At 40.8% G+C, this 14401-nt stretch overlaps 1 pseudogene; it reads right to left on the reverse strand.

Annotated features, from left to right (window-relative positions):
- Positions 1-1463: 1463 nt before the first annotated feature.
- On the reverse strand, positions 1464-13978 carry LOC110923888 (annotated as a pseudogene).
- Between the last annotated feature and the right edge of the window lie 423 nt (positions 13979-14401).

Below are 14401 nucleotides of genomic sequence, written 5' to 3' on the forward strand. Positions count from 1 at the left end.
CCGAGAGGGACCTACATCTAATAATCTTTTATTTTCCAACCGAGACTCTCGATTTGCCCTTTGATTTCGTAATTGGTTGAAGATGAACCGCCACCTTTTTATGATCTTGACGTGTTTATATTTGTATTGGTGATGTGTGAGTGATGTGGCATGCTTTCTTGACTTGCCCTTATATGATATTTATGTGTTAATATTTGTTCAAGTACGGTATGTGTGTATTGGGTGTAAGGTTGAGTCTTTTGACTTTGAATAAACATACGGAGAGGTGGTTCGGATTCAATACTAGGGTGATAATACCACATCGCTACTAGTTGTGGAGTGAATAGGTTGGGCGGATTTTGACTTTGGGTGTTTTTCGTGGTGTCCAGTTACGGTGGATTTTTATGGTAAGGGTTGTTCAAGTCAACTCGAAACCAATAACTCAAGATTTTTAATGAAATGTTTTATGAATTATGTCGAGTATTAGATCGAGAGTTTACAAGAGACGTGGAAAAAAAGTTTGCAGCTAAATTTGTATATATAGTCTAAAACGGTGAAAAATATTTTATTCATCTAAAATAGAAATATTAATGTTGGAGCGGGGCGCATATTACATCAACCTTCCTCTTCACGCAGGTTAGACCACACCCCCTCTCACAACCGGATAACGCCTCGTGGGGTGGTGTTTGACGCACTTTCCCCGATGACGTTGAAATGGCGTTACTCGGTTACAGTAAGTCTTAGATACAAAAAATTGCTGATAGTAAAAGTTAAAAGTTGATTGATGAGTTCCCTAACCGGAGTTCGAAGATGAGAAGTATCATATGGAACAAACTCCTATAACTCTTGGTGAGTATGCTGCAACTAAACACAAATATAAGAAACCTTCCCAAAATGGGTTTCCACAGCCGATTCAACCATTACGTGTTTGTACGTGTCATGCTTACCACTAGAGAAAAAAATATTAGCTGTTAATTTGGAGTAAAACACAATATAAATGTATTTTTGTTTCTTTACAACTATTTTTCTTTCTATGTTCTCCCTTTTACGTTCTTTATCTTTTAAGTACTTTCTAATTGTTTTTACAAAATCAGTGTATAATTAAATCTATCTTTTATCTTTAACAACAGAAATATAAAAGTTTAATTCGATATCTTCAGGCAAAGTATTGTAAAATCTGGTTCACAAACCTTTTACGTCCTTTATTTCTTTTCACTCTGAACTTCATTTGTCCTAATTAGTTGGCTCGTTACTTTCATTCAACTTAAAATAACGAGAACGTGATTTGGTGTAGGTGTATATTCTTCAATGAGAATTGAAAACAAGTAAATAACAATAAGGTTACAAATGAAACATTTAAAAGGAGAGGAGAAAAGAATTTATTAATTACCTCTTTTACCTTGTCCTTCTTATTCATGGTTAGTTGTGAATATTAAACCTGACGTACTCGTTTGTTATGCTTAACGTAAACTTCGAGGATGGGATTTCCTTGCTTATAAAAGTTGGAATTTATAACGTGTAGTTTCCTTTTCAATTCCTTGTATAATTAAGAGTACATAATATACATACATTGTACATTACATAAGTATTACTTCTGCTCTTTCTCAAATTAAGCAGTGGGGTAGGAAGCCTGCATGGCAATGCCGCAAAGACCTTCTTTAGCCTCAACATCTCTTTGCATCATGATGTACCCCTCTTGACCCCAACTTGTTCCCCATGAGTTCTTCACCAACCAATACTTAGTCCCGTCATCGCTAGTCCCATAACCAACCGCAGTAACACCATGTGTTGGTGCACTTGTGTCTGTAGTTTGTCTGTATTCGGTCACGATGTAAACGATGTCCTTGTCAGTCTTGTAAGTTGACAAAGTCAACCATCCTCCGGTTTGACTTGGACAACAGTTTGTAAATATTGAAGGATGTTCTGTGTCGAAGGATAGCTCATCGAAGGATATTGTAGATCCTTCGATGGCATCGAAAGATAGGCTTCGAATGATAGACCTCGAAAGGTGATCTTTCGAGGTCCCTGCTGATCCTTCGAATGCTTTGTCATCGATAGATGATCCTTCGGACCATCTATCGGATCCTTCGGACCAGACATCATGGGCTGGGTATAAATACCCATGCAGTGTGTTGAGTTTCAGTAGACACTTAGACAGATTCACACACCCGAGAGATTGAGAGCTTTGATAGCATTCTGTCCGAAACTCACACACACACTTTGAGAGTTTACAAGTTAGATTTGTAAACATTGTGCTTGTAACCGAAACCTTCATTTGCATTAATACAAGTTGTGTTAATCGGTGAACTCTTGTGTGTTGTGTTTATACTTGCTTCATCCCGGTTTGCTTGCTAGCTTGGATTCCGCACTCGCTAGTGGGTTTGTATAATAAGGTTTAGGTTCGTCATCCTCTGACAAGGGACCTACAAGTGGTATCAGAGCTTGGCTCTTTACCTTGTTTAAAACCGGGTTTGTTCAAGTGTTTGGTGTGTTTGGACACTTGGTTTAGCACCCGTTTTGGTGGTTTTTCTTGCATATTTAAACTGAAAAACGGATTCTAAACCTTCGGGAGTGTTCAAGGTTGGGTTGGGTAACTTGAAAACTTGTTTTTAAGTGACTTTGTGTTTTCCGGTCAAATTCCGATAAAGGATTCCGGTGACTGGTTTGGGGATAAGGTTATACATTTTGGGCAATTTTTCAAAGTTGGTGGGAAAGGTACAGCCTGCACATCCCTTTCTGCTGAAAGTTGACTTACCTACCCATCACCTTTTCACCAACCTATCAAATCAGCGTCAGTTGTGTCAGAATCTCTCGAAAGATATCTTTCGACATCGAAAGACCATCTTTCGATCAAGGAAGGCTCGAAAGATTATCATCCTTCGACCCATCCTTCGAAGTCTGAAACATATCTTTCGATAAAGGAATCTATTCGAAAGACAGGTGTCCGAAAGATAAGGATTTAACTCGAAAGATAAGGATCTTTCAAAGGAGAATCCTTCGAGTTCTTGAATCTTTCGAAATCATTGTTCGAGATTCAACAGTAGTCTTTCGAGTACTGTTGATCCTTCGGACAAGAGTTGATCTTTCGATTGTGGTCAGTTTATTGTTAACAAGTTTCTGTGATTTGAGATCTTTCGACCAGGATCCTTCGGCTGTGTGATCTTTCGGATTATTCACTTAGCATTTATTTTGCTCATTAATCATGAATCCGAATTGGTGGAATCCGGCCCCCGACAGCGGTAAATATACAAGTTCTGGTGTCACTCCCTCATGGTGGGGTACACCGGCGCCAGACAGTGGAAAATACACGTCTACAAGTCTATCGCCTTCATGGGCCGAGTCTCCGGTATCGACATCTTCTCAGGGAAATCAATGGGCATTGGTATCGAATCAAACTCCGAGTATCCAAAGTATCTTACTGAGCGAAAGCGAAACAGGAAGTTTGAATCGACCTCCAAAGCTGATGCATTTAAATGAGTATCCGGGTTGGGCTGACAGATTCCGTACATATGTTCTGGGTCAAAATACAGAGCTGTGGATACGTTTCACCACAGATTTTGATCAAGCTATCGAGGTCGCTGCTTCAACAACTGCTAGTTTTGCCGATCTTCCAGAGGATCAGAAGAAAATATATGATCTGGAGAAGAAAGCCTACGCCATTCTCACTCAGGCGTTAAGCAAAGACATCTATCATCAATTTGTCAGCTTCAAGACTACGAAGAAGCTGTGGGACGGTTTGAAAACCAGGGGAGTAGGGAATGAAGCAACACGTCAATTGCGTCATGATCTGCTCAAGAAAGAATTCGACTGTTTCACGTGTTTAGATAAGGAGTCTTTGGGAGACATGACAAGTCGGTTTTATCATTTGCTTACTGAGCTGAATAATTTTGGTGTGACGACAACTCAAGCAGAGGTGGTGAAAAAGTTTGCTGATGCTTTGCCTCCCCAATGGAGTAGTTTCTTGGAAATCCTGAAGTATAACGGAGTGTTGAAAACTACAAATATCAACGACTTCGTGCAGCTTCTGGAAAACAAGGATCAGGAGGAAACGTTAAAGGCGAAGAGAGTTCCATTGCCACAAAATCCTGAAATGTATTGTGGAACTTCCAATACTTCGTCTGCAAGAACAGGTCCACATGCTCCTTTGCAAACAGCGTTTGTCACTAGCACGGATATGTATGGCAATCCGGTGCAAGTTCCTGTTAAGCCACCTCGCACCACAGATATGTACGGAAATCCAATACAACCACCACCTCCTCCTCCTCCTGCTCAAACACAACGTGCATGTTATGGAGGAACATCATCTGCTGGTCAACAGTCAAAGCCAAGTACAGTACAGCTCGACACTTCCAGCTTTTCTAAAGTCAGTGTAGAAGTAGCTAAGGAACACATGGAGCTGCTTAACACTGTAGTGAGCGCGTACTGTGGGTTAATAGAAGGTCAGATTGGCAACATTAATCTGACACAAGAAGATTATAGGCAGATTGATAAAGAAGAGATGGACTTGATGGATATCAAGTGGGCCTTTGCGAGTGCTATGAGAAGAGCAAAGGATTGGATGGAAAGTACTGGAAGAACCAGCTTGGAAAGTAAAAGAGACACCAAGTATGGGTTCGATAAACAAGCTGTTAAGTGCTTCAACTGTGGTGAACGGGGTCACTTTAAAAGGGAGTGCACAAAGCCAGCTCAACATGGGAACCAAAACCCCTTCAGAAATCAAGGCAACCAGCAGAACAGAAACAATGAGCGTACATTGGTGCCTGTCAACAACCAAACTAACCGGGCTCTTGCAGTTCAGGTGGATGAAGGTTGTGACTGGTCAATCCAGTTGGGTGGTGATGCTCCTGATGGAACAGCATGTTTTGCTCAGATCGTGAAGGAGTTAGTTCACACCAGTGGTAGAGAATCTTCTGCCAGTGGTGGTGAATCGTCTGAAGATGAAGATTCGTCTGGATACAGCAGGAGTGTTGATGAATAATCATCCAATTCTGGTGATGATCATGTGGGTGAGACATCAAATGCAACAATCGATGCAGATATTGATGAACTTTTGGAGGAAGCTGCAGCAGAAGCTCAAAGAAGATCTATTCTGGTGGATCAAGCTGCTTATACTTCGTCTTCTCTCCATTCAGCCTTTATGGCTAATGTCGACGGTTCATCAAGTCAGGTATGTGTCGATGAACCCACTGCTATTAACTGTGATGAATGTGATAGTTTGCGTGCTAGGTGTGCTGACTTAGAAGGAAACATGTCTGAGTTGCAAGCCAAACATGATGCTTTACAAGCTAGTTTGTTTGACTTGCAAGACAAACATAGTTCCTTGAGTGCTGAGTGGTGTGACTTGCAAAGCAAGCATGAGGCTTTGCAAGAGAAATATGATGTGACATTCATCCACAATCAGAAATTGACTGTGGACCTTTCCAAATGCACAGAAGCCAACATGTTTTACGAAAACCATGAAAAAGAATTTAAGTCAATGATTGAGACATTAAAGAAAGATAAAACTGAATTGACAAAAATGGTTTCAAGAAAACAGACGGACATCAATTTGTATATATCTCGCCTGGAGATTATGCAAAAAGAGATGGCTTGTGTGAAAACAGAAAGCGATGCAATCCAGCTTAAGCTAGACAGTTATTTGAGCTCTAGCTATGTGTTGGATCACATCATTGATGTTCAGAAGGAAAAGAGGGATGTCACATGCATTGGCTACAAGAAATGTCCACCACCAGTTAGACACAATTATGATGCCATGCCAGATGAGGAGGACAGAGTGGTATTTGAACCTTCTGTGCCTCTAGATGTTAAGGAGTTTGCTGCAGGACTCGGATACCAAAAGGAAGTGTCCTCAGATTCAGATGTGTCAGCAGATACATTTGTAAGTGCTGAACAGAATCAAGATCCTCCAGTTGTGATTGAGGATGCTGATTCTTCTGATGATTAATCTGATGATACTGTCCCAGCAAAGTCTGATGCGGTAGCCAAGAATGAGGACATACCTCTCGAGAATCACATTCTATGTGATCCCCCTATGAAGCCCGCTAAGACTGTTGCAATCGAGTCCTCGTCTGCAAAAGAGCCGGAGAGTGTGAATTTGCTGTACACTCTTGTTGGTGATAACAAAATTTACTCTGACAAAGATTTTCCTATTAAGAATGTTAATCAATCCTTAATCAGTAAAGTCTTTGAGAATTCGACGAGTAAGTTCTTGGGAAAGGCAGGACCTAAAGTTACAGTTACACAGTGTCCTCCTATCCCAAAAGCTGAAATCCGAAAGCAATTTGGCAACAAGAAATTGCCAACAATGCCAAAACAGCAAAATCACACCAAACCCAAAGGTAAAACACCGGCTCAAGCTGAAAAGAAGCCGAACCAAAAGAAGAAGAAAAAGGTTAACTTTGTGAAATCGACGGGAACGGACAAAATTGAAAAGTTTGAAAATCAATCTAACTTAGATTTTGTCAAGAAAGCTATTGTCGAGAAAAGAAATGAACCAAGCAGTTCAAAACCTAGTACCTCGGGTTCACAAAGTTCAACATCATCGGTTAGACGATCACATGATTCTTCGGGGTTTGTTGAACGAAGATCATGTTTTGAGTGTGGAACCATTGGGCATATTATTAGAAACTGCCCATATCTTCATAAACAGAAAGAAAAGGTTGATGATCCCCGTGGCAAGACTGACCGTAAGCCATCTGTTTCCACAAAACAAGATCCCCGACTTGTAAAAGAAAGGGAAAAGAAACAGAAACGCCAACAGGTCAAGAAGATTGAGAAAGCAATTAAAATCGATGTGGTTCAAAAACAATCTGTTGCTGTAAAACCAGAAAATTCCAAAATTTCAAACAATCAAGAAGTTAAAATTTTAAAGAAAGACACTGGTAAAACAAAACAGACCTGGAAACCAAAATCGGTTACTGAATCAGGGGGACCATCACAATTCACCAACCATCAAAGACAAGAAGTTATTGTCATTGATGAAAATGGAAGACCCAAGACCACAATGGCTTGGGTCCCCATCTCCAACTAATTCATTTGAGTTCATGTGCAGGGTGCTTCAGGAGGAACTATCAGTAGTCATTGGATTGTTGATAGTGGGGCATCCAGGCACATGACAGGCGACATGAAGCTTCTCTACGACGTTAAATCTATTAGAGGAGGTTATGTTGCTTTTGCTGGAGATAAAGGTGGATATATAACGGGTGAAGGAATGATATCTAACGGGATTGTCAGCTTTGACAAGATCAACTTTGTGCAACAACTTGATCACAATCTTCTTAGTGTTTCTCAAATCTGTGACAAGCAGTTCTCAGTACACTTTGATGCTAATGGATGTTATGTGCTGAAACCGGGCTTCAAAATTCCAAAAGAATGGATTCTCTTGTCGGCTCCAAGGATAAATGATTTGTACGTCCTTGACATGAGCCAAGCTATTACTACGTCTGCACAAGCAACTTGTTTCGTTTCCAAAGCCACAGAAAAAGACACTATCTCTTGGCACAGACGAATGGGTCACATTCACTTACGCAAGATGAATCATTTGGTTTCAAATGAATTGGTGAATGGTGTTCCCCTCAAAAATTTCCATCTTCAAGACGTCTGTGTTTCGTGCCAGAAAGGAAAGCAAACAAAGAAGAAGCACCCTACAAAGAAGATCAACACGGTGGCAGTTCCTCTTGAACGTTTGCACATGGATTTGTTCGGTCCTATCAAGCACAAGAGTATTCGGGGTGATCAATACTGCCTCGTGATTACAGATGATTATTCAAGATTTTCTTGGGTGGCGTTCATGGCACACAAGAGTGAAACCTTTGGCATTATCAAAAACTTGATCATTCAGATTGAGAATTTGTATAAGTTGAAGGTTAGGCGGATACGTAGCGACAATGGTACTGAATTTAAAAATCATTCCATGACGGAGTTTTGCACTTCAAAGGGTATTTTTCATGAGTTTAGTGCAGCTTATACTCCTCAACAGAATGGCGTCGCTGAACGTAAGAACCGCACATTGATCGAGACTGCTAGGACAATGTTGGTAGAGTCGTAGTTGCCCATTCCATTCTGGACTGAAGCTGTGGCCTCTGCATGTTACACATTGAACCGAGTCCTTACAGTCAAAAGGCACAACAAGACCTGCTTTGAGCTTCTTCAAAAACGGAAACCAGATTTGTCTTATCTTGAACCGTTTGGAGCTCCATGCACAATCATCGATCCTAATGGAAAGTTTGGGGCAAAAGCAATTGATGGATACTTTCTTGGGTATGCCACCCCTAACTTACGAGTCTGGAATCTAGAGACTAAAAGGGTCGAGGAATGGTCTGAGGTCAGAGTACAAAGGCACACCTTGCCAGTCAAATGTCCGGGCCAGCCTTGGATGTTTGAGTACGATGACTTCTTCAATTCGATCAATGTTGAAGCCGTTGAAGAAAGTGCTGCGGCTAGGATGTTTTTCGAGAGTGACAATGCAACAGTTTCACCGGTGGTTCGTCCAATTCTTGTTAATCAAGAACCATCTTCTTCGGTGAACAATAATACTCTCAACAATGAGGATTTTCATGATGCAAACGAATTGAACGAATCTTCAGAGGATGATGAATTTCTAGATGCAGATCAGGAAGCTCCCACAACAGCAGTTCATGGTACTTCTGAGGTTACTCCTCCAGTGGATGCCCACAGAACAGCTGAAGCTACTGCATCATCCTCTTCGTCAATTCCGGGCCTTGATTTGGTTGTTGATCTTAATCTCAACAACCTGGGTATCAATATTCCAGTTCGAGATAATCCTGAAACAAGGATTCATAATACCCATCCTCAACAAAACATCATAGGAAATGTGCAAAGTGGCATTCAAACAAGAAACATGTTGCGGAACAACAACAATGCAGGCCTGTATGCAGCAATTAGAGAATCCAGGCAACAAAACGATTGGTCTTTCGCGTGTTATGTCTCACAGGAAGAGCCAAGAACTTGGAAAGAAGCCATGAAAGACAACTCTTGGGTGGAAGCCATGCAGGAAGAATTGCAACAATTCCAGAAGCTGGGTGTCTGGAAACTGGTAGAGAAACCTGCTGGATACAAGAAGATTGGTACCCGTTGGGTTTTCAAATGCAAAAAGGATGACCGCAGAGTTGTTATCCGAAACAAAGCGCGTTTAGTCGTTCAAGGTTTTCGTCAGATAGAAGGCATCGACTACAACGAAGTGTATGCACCAGTGGCACGTCTCGAAGCAATTCGAATTTTTCTAGCCTATGCGTCCTTCAAAGGATTCAAGGTTTATCAAATGGACGTGAAAAGTGCATTTTTACATGGTGTGGTTGAAGAAGAGGTTTACGTCAAACAGCCTCCAGGTTTTGAAGATCCTATCCATCCCGATCGGGTTTGGTTGCTCAACAAAGCTCTCTATGGTCTTCATCAAGCACCGCGAGCTTGGTACGCAACCTTATCTAACTATCTGCTGGAGAACGGTTTTCGAAGAGGTCTTATCGACTGTACTCTCTTCATCAAAGAACAAGATGGAGATCTTCTACTGGTACAGGTATATGTTGATGATATTATTTTTGGTTCTACTAATGATGTCTTGTGTAGGAATTTCGAGCGCATTATGCAGGATAAGTTCGAGATGAGTGCTATGGGGGAAATGAACTTCTTCTTGGGCTTACAAGTGCAACAAACGGAGTCTGGGATATTCATCCATCAGACTAAATATGTTGGTGACATCTTGAACCGGTTCCAGATGTCTGATGCAATGCCCATTGGTACCGCATTGCCAACAAATCACAGAATTACTCCAGACTTGAAGGGTGAAGCAGTTAGCCCTTCATACTATCGCGCTATGATCGGATCTCTTATGTACCTCACAGCATCAAGGCCAGATATAATGTACCCAACGTGCCTGCTTGCCAGATACCAAGTGGACCCGAAGGCCTCACATCTTGCAGCTGTCAAAAGGATTTTTCGTTATTTGAAGGGTTGCCCTGACACCGGTCTATGGTACCCTAGGGATAATAACTTTGAATTGGTAGCTTTCAGTGATTCTGATTTTGGCGGATGCAAAATCGACGGTAAATCCACAACGGCTGGATGTCAGTTTTTAGGAAATCGCCTAGTCACATGGCAGTGCAAGAAGCAGACATGCGTCGCTACATCAACATGCGAAGCTGAATACATTGCTGCCTCAAGTTGTTGCTCCCAAGTTCTTTGGATCCAACAACAATTGCGGGACTACGGTTTTGAATTCCTAACTACTCCTATTTACGTTGATAATTCTGCTGCATTACAGATCACTCGAAATCCTGTGCAGCATTCAAAAACCAAACACATCGAAATCAAATATCACTTCATACGTGATTGCTTTGAGAAAAGGCTAATCGATGTTGTTAAGGTCCACACCGATGACCAACGTGCCGACCTTTTTACCAAAGCATTTGACAAATCAAGATTTGACTTTTTATTATTGGTAAACGACATTAAGGTCAAGCAAGAGTAAAACCAACATCGGAAAATCATTTTTGTAAATACCTTTGTGTTTTTAAATTTGTCTTAGTTTATTGATTTTAGGGGGAGTAAATTCAAAAAAAAATCAGAAAATCCAAAAACATTGAAAAATTCAAAAACACAAAAACAATAGAAAAACAAAAATGAGTTTCCTGGCGAGCAAAAGAGAAAATGATAGTACATCAGTGGTCTATCCAAACCTCTTTAAACCTTAAATGAAAAACGATAAGCAGCTCTATATAAGATGTATCGGTAGGCTCACAATCATTTTAAAGTGTGCAGGGTGATATAAATCTTAATCGACTGAAGACCAGGTGGGAACCATTCATTGGCATATGGTCTTAGTACCGAAATTTCGTTTGATAGATTGCCGAGGTTCTGAGATATTCGGTCTTTATGCTGCTTATCATCTGTGTATCATGGTTGTATCTTTTACCGAAAAATAACGGGGACGCAAGTCTAGATCTTCCATGATACTATACATACGTGTACATAATACATACTGCATTCGACCTCAATAAGTGATAAACAATCACATGTCCAAATCAAATAAGTGATAAAATATCACATTTATCCGGGTGTCAAGTTCGTCTCTCTGCTGTACGGAAGTACTGACCTGTTCACGGACTTGCACCTGTGCCCTCATGCATATGAAAATCAAGTTCCTCATCAATAAGTGATTATATCACATAGGGCTTGTTTTCAAATCAAAATAAGTGAGTATCTCACAATTTATACGGTCAAACAGATGATAATCGGTATACTCACCGGTAAGATGAACTCTCGTGCATACCTTGATACGGGAATGTGTCGTGATGTGGATGAACACCGGTCGGTAAGTATAAATCATACCTTAACGTATCCCCTCGCCATGATTACATCTGATAAGTTGAGCTTAAGTGGACAACAATACCGATAATTGTTATAGAATGCTTATCTTAATGTTAACTAACTGAACAACAAGAGTGTTTTGGCATGACCGTACACTGATATGATTCTCTTACCCTCGAAACTCACAAAAAGAATGTCTGTAAATATTTATTTACTGCTTAACTTTTATTGCTTTCTTTTAAACAGTTTCGTCGTTTGGTGCATATCAGCACGACATTAGCGGTGATGTCGTTTGATAACACTCAAAGGATTTTAAATTGTTGTCTTTTAATTTCAAAAATACCAAAAAGATTTTAGGTGTGTTTTAATATAAACTTTATAAAAGCCAAAAAGATTTTATTTCTATTTTATTTTCGATCGTACGATGTTTGGAACTCTAGTCTTCGTTACCTGAAATCTGAACGAAAACCGATTTGACTAAATCTTGATAAACGGTCAAAATTTGCAAGTTTTGAAAGTTAAAACTAAAATTGACAAATTTATTAAACTTTCAAACTGTCGGACGGTGTTTGATTATGACATGGTCATTCGTGTGTCATTTGGTTATACTAACTATTCCAAGCAGTTGTTCTCATTACGCGTTTAGATTTCTTGCATGTGCAGATTCTAAAGGCTAGGAGAACATGGTCGATGACAAGCTTCCGAATGAAGACAAGACATGAAGGCACTCAAAAGATGAAGATGATCGAGTTGCCGCTGACCATCATCAACACCACAAGGATCTCACTTCATAAAGATCAAGTTTTTCACGAGCATAACTCAAGGGGAAGCTTATGCCAAGGGGGAGTTTGTCAACACACTTCCTACATGATACGGGTAGTTTGTTGATACACTCTCTGCTTTCAATACGTGAAGACTTTGAAGATCCTCCGACTTTGAAGACTTGAAAGGACATCAGAGTTTTGAGAACTCGAAGACCAAAGACCATCGAAGTTCGAGACGAGTCTACAACTATAGAAGATAAAGACAAAGCTACAGCCAAGGGGGAGTTTGTTGGTGCACTTGTGTCTGTACTTTGTCTGTATTCGGTCACGATGTAAACGATGTCCTTGTCAGTCTTGTAAGTTGACCAAGTCAACCATCCTCCGGTTTGACTTGGACAACAGTTTGTAAATATTGAAGGATGTTCTGTGTCGAAGGATAGCTCATCGAAGGATATTGTAGATCCTTCGATGGCATCGAAAGATAGGCTTCGAATGATAGACCTCGAAAGGTGATCTTTCGAGGTCCCTGCTGATCCTTCGAATGCTTTGTCATCGATAGATGATCCTTCGGACCATCTATCGGATCCTTCGGACCAGACATCATGGGCTGGGTATAAATACCCATGCAGTGTGTTGAGTTTCAGTAGACACTTAGACAGATTCACACACCCGAGAGATTGAGAGCTTTGATAGCATTCTGTCCGAAACTCACACACACACTTTGAGAGTTTACAAGTTAGATTTGTAAACATTGTGCTTGTAACCGAAACCTTCATTTGCATTAATACAAGTTGTGTTAATCGGTGAACTCTTGTGTGTTGTGTTTATACTTGCTTCATCCCGGTTTGCTTGCTAGCTTGGATTCCGCACTCGCTAGTGGGTTTGTATAACAAGGATAAGGTTCGTCATCCTCCGACAAGGGACCTACACCATGGTCCAGTTCCGTGCCACAGTCTCCTGTAAACACACCACTGGAGTAGAACTGGAAGTCCGACCCACTAGCATCAATAGCAACTGAGACGGGCTGACTGGCCACAGCTTTTAACAGCGCACTTTCGCTGTTGGCAGGAACATCTTCGTGACCAGTAATTGATGCAGCATAGTTAGATGCCTCGTTGCTGTTGCAGGTGCCATCAACACCTTTGTACGGGTAGTTGGTCTCCGTAGTGAGGCCTTTATTGTTTACGACAAAATCAAAGGCATTGTCCATAAGACCACCCTCACATCCCTGATCTACACCGCTAGTGTCACAGTCCACGAGCTCTTGTTCAGATAGAGACACCAGTTTACCTGTTTTCAGTTGGGTTATTCCTTCCATAGCTGCCACAGCCGAAAACGCCCAGCAACACCCTACGTATCATCATGAATATCGATGTCAGAAGCATGAGATGTGGTTCTGTTAATAACAACCTCATGATCCTAGTACTTGGACCATGTCATCAGGTTTGTAAAAATTCCCAAAATAATTTCAGCTTACCACATTGGCCTTGGTCTTTAACAGGCGTCACTGCACCTTTCTTTCTCCAATCCATCGATGATGGAACCGCTGTAACATTTTCATACCTGAAAGCAGAGGTTGAAGGGGAGCATTCATGTGCCTTGAATCTGTTCCTAGCTGTTCAGAACTGTTCATTGGTAAGGTCCGCAAACTCGTTGACTGCTAGTTTGTAACCTTTGTTCATCGCATTGTTGAATGACTGTATGTACTGGACGTTGTCATGGAAAATCTTTGAACGACGTTCCTTCTCAGCAGCATCCTTGTATGTGCGTCCATAGCGAGCCATCCATTGCTCGTGGCTTTCATAGCTGGAGTTTTCGGAGAGCAAGCGCGACGCAACATGTGAAAGCAAAGAAGCCGAGAAGAGGAGCAAAAGCAAACAAGCCAAGGAAGTGCAGTTTCTGGATGACATAGTGCAGCTAGTAGTTATAAGAGAGAGCTTAAAGAAACGAGTTGGATTGAACTCTAGTATACCCTGGGCTTGGCTTTATATAGAAATAGGGGTTGGCCCTTTTTGTAAACAAAACGGACGTACGTGAAAGACAAGATGGCCTGATTTTGAAATATAAATTAATGTGAGCTAGTAACGTACTCTATGTGTTGTTTAGAATGATGATTAGTTTCTAATCAATCTAAGCAACTTTGGTTTTTCTAATTTGGACCGTATTGCTCTATTTTAAATATGTTGTGTTGTGCACTCTTTTGTTTTATTCACATGTACATAGAATCTATGTTAACTTAAAAAAATATACTCTTGACATTGTTTTTTGCATGTATAAGCTGTTTCCTCTAAATCAAAATTAAGTATGGTTTATACGCATTTGTCCGTTGTAAT

Source organism: Helianthus annuus, chromosome 17, assembly GCF_002127325.2.
Source record: "Helianthus annuus cultivar XRQ/B chromosome 17, HanXRQr2.0-SUNRISE, whole genome shotgun sequence".
Lineage (NCBI taxonomy): Eukaryota > Viridiplantae > Streptophyta > Magnoliopsida > Asterales > Asteraceae > Helianthus > Helianthus annuus.